Below are 2,500 nucleotides of genomic sequence, written 5' to 3'. Positions count from 1 at the left end.
TCTTGCTCATCATCAAAGCTTTAAACCCTTATTTGAACCTTCTCACCTTCTCTGTCCTGTCCCAGGGCTTATAATTCTTTCTGTCTGACGACAAGCAGCAGCAGCAGCAGCAGCAGCAGCAGCAGCAGCAGCAGCAGCAGCAACAGCAACAGAATAAGAGAAGTAAAATAAAAAACTTTCACACCTGCGGCCATACCACCCTGAAAGCGCCCGATCTCGTCTGATCTCGGAAGCTAAGCAGGGTTGGGCCTGGTTAGTACCTGGATGGGAGACCGCCTGGGAATACCAGGTGTTGTAGGCTTTTTCTTTTCTCACAGTCCGGGGAGAGCTTTTTGCCATGTGTTTCTTGCTCATCATCAAAGCTTTAAACCCTTATTTGAACCTTCTCACCTTCTCTGTCCTGTCCCAGGGCTTATAATTCTTTCTGTCTGACGACAAGCAGCAGCAGCAGCACCAGCAGCAGCAGCAGCAGCAGCAGCAGCAGCAGCAGCAGCAGCAGCAGCAGCAGCAGCAGCAGAATAAGAGAAGTAAAATAAAAAACTTTCACACCTGCGGCCATACCACCCTGAAAGCGCCTGATCTCGTCTGATCTCGGAAGCTAAGCAGGGTTGGGCCTGGTTAGTACCTGGATGGGAGACCGCCTGGGAATACCAGGTGTTGTAGGCTTTTTCTTTTCTCACAGTCCGGGGAGAGCTTTTTGCCATGTGTTTCTTGCTCATCATCAAAGCTTTAAACCCTTATTTGAACCTTTTCACCTTCTCTGTCCTGTCCCAGGGTTTATAATTCTTTTTGTCTGACGACAAGCAGCAGCAGCAGCAGCAGCAGCAGCAGCAGCAGCAGCAGCAGCAGCAGCAACAGAATAAGAGAAGTAAAATAAAAAACTTTCACACCTGCGGCCATACCACCCTGAAAGCGCCCGATCTCGTCTGATCTCGGAAGCTAAGCAGGGTTGGGCCTGGTTAGTACCTGGATGGGAGACCGCCTGGGAATACCAGGTGTTGTAGGCTTTTAATTTTTTCTCACAGTCCGGGGAGAGCTTTTTGCCATGTGTTTCTTGCTCATCATCAAAGCTTTAAACCCTTGTTTGAACCTTCTCACCTTCTCTGTCCTGTCCCAGGGCTTATAATTCTTTCTGTCTGACGACAAGCAGCAGCAGCAGCAGCAGCAGCAGCAGCAGCAGCAGCAGCAGCAGCAGCAGCAGCAGCAGCAGCAGCAGCAGCAGCAGCAGCAGCAGCAGCAGCAGCAGCAGCAGCAGCAGCAGCAGCAGCAGCAGCAGCAACAGAATAAGAGAAGTAAAATAAAGAGCTTTCACACCTGCGGCCATACCACCCTGAAAGCGCCTGATCTCGGAAGCTAAGCAGGGTTGGGCCTGCTTAGTACCTGGATGGGAGACCGCCTGGGAATACCAGGTGTTGTAGGCTTTTTCTTTTCTCACAGTCCGGGGAGAGCTTTTTGCCATGTGTTTCTTGCTCATCATCAAAGCTTTAAACCCTTATTTGAACCTTCTCACCTTCTCTGTCCTGTCCCAGGGCTTATAATTCTTTTTGTCTGACGACAAGCAGCAGCAGCAGCAGCAGCAGCAGCAGCAGCAGCAGCAGCAGCAGCAGCAGCAGCAGCAGCAGCAGCAGCAGCAGCAGCAGCAGCAACAGAATAAGAGAAGTAAAATAAAAAACTGTCACACCTGCGGCCATACCACCCTGAAAGCGCCCGATCTCGTCTGATCTCGGAAGCTAAGCAGGGTTGGGCCTGGTTAGTACCTGGATGGGAGACCGCCTTGGAATACCAGGTGTTGTAGGCTTTTAATTTTTTCTCACAGTCCGGGGAGAGCTTTTTGCCATGTGTTTCTTGCTCATCATCAAAGCTTTAAACCCTTATTTGAACCTTCTCACCTTCTCTGTCCTGTCCCAGGGCTTATAATTCTTTTTGTCTGACGACAAGCAGCAGCAGCAGCAGCAGCAGCAGCAGCAGCAGCAGCAGCAGCAGCAGCAACAGAATAAGAGAAGTAAAATAAAAAACTTTCACACCTGCGGCCATACCACCCTGAAAGCGCCCGATCTCGTCTGATCTCGGAAGCTAAGCAGGGTTGGGCCTGGTTAGTACCTGGATCGGAGACCGCCTGGGAATACCAGGTGTTGTAGGCTTTTAATTTTTTCTCACAGTCCGGGGAGAGCTTTTTGCCATGTGTTTCTTGCTCATCATCAAAGCTTTAAACCCTTATTTGAACCTTCTCACCTTCTCTGTCCTGTCCCAGGGCTTATAATTCTTTTTGTCTGACGACAAGCAGCAGCAGCAGCAGCAGCAGCAGCAGCAGCAGCAGCAGCAACAGAATAAGAAAAGTAAAATAAAGAGCTTTCACACCTGCGGCCATACCACCCTGAAAGCGCCCGATCTTGTCTGATCTCGGAAGCTAAGCAGGGTTGGGCCTGGTTAGTACCTGGATGGGAGACCGCCTGGGAATACCAGGTGTTGTAGGCTTTTTCTTTTCTCACAGTCCGGGGAG

General features: G+C 50.4%; 6 non-coding genes and 1 pseudogene across 6 annotated transcripts; all 7 read left to right on the top strand.

Moving 5' to 3' along the window:
• The first annotated feature begins 182 nt into the window (after positions 1-182).
• Positions 183-301, top strand: LOC128476488 (5S ribosomal RNA). The gene has a single exon (XR_008347497.1). It is a non-coding gene; the product is annotated as a 5S ribosomal RNA (ribosomal RNA).
• Positions 302-547: 246 nt separating this feature from the next.
• LOC128477255 (5S ribosomal RNA) lies at positions 548-666 on the top strand. The gene has a single exon (XR_008348236.1). It is a non-coding gene; the product is annotated as a 5S ribosomal RNA (ribosomal RNA).
• A 222-nt stretch (positions 667-888) lies between these two features.
• Positions 889-1,007, top strand: LOC128476487 (5S ribosomal RNA). Its single transcript, XR_008347496.1, has one exon. It is a non-coding gene; the product is annotated as a 5S ribosomal RNA (ribosomal RNA).
• A 305-nt stretch (positions 1,008-1,312) lies between these two features.
• Positions 1,313-1,421, top strand: LOC128480446 (uncharacterized; annotated as a pseudogene).
• A 258-nt stretch (positions 1,422-1,679) lies between these two features.
• LOC128477362 (5S ribosomal RNA) lies at positions 1,680-1,798 on the top strand. Its single transcript, XR_008348339.1, has one exon. It is a non-coding gene; the product is annotated as a 5S ribosomal RNA (ribosomal RNA).
• A 224-nt stretch (positions 1,799-2,022) lies between these two features.
• LOC128478753 (5S ribosomal RNA) lies at positions 2,023-2,141 on the top strand. Its single transcript, XR_008349657.1, has one exon. It is a non-coding gene; the product is annotated as a 5S ribosomal RNA (ribosomal RNA).
• A 215-nt stretch (positions 2,142-2,356) lies between these two features.
• On the top strand, positions 2,357-2,475 carry LOC128477953 (5S ribosomal RNA). The gene has a single exon (XR_008348899.1). It is a non-coding gene; the product is annotated as a 5S ribosomal RNA (ribosomal RNA).
• The last annotated feature ends 25 nt before the right edge of the window (positions 2,476-2,500 follow it).

The sequence above is a fragment of the Spea bombifrons genome, chromosome 2, assembly GCF_027358695.1.
Source record: "Spea bombifrons isolate aSpeBom1 chromosome 2, aSpeBom1.2.pri, whole genome shotgun sequence".
In the NCBI taxonomy this organism is placed as follows: Eukaryota; Metazoa; Chordata; class Amphibia; order Anura; family Pelobatidae; genus Spea; species Spea bombifrons.
The sequence above is the reverse complement of the archived record's forward strand: the minus strand, read 5'-3'. Positions and strand labels throughout refer to the sequence as shown.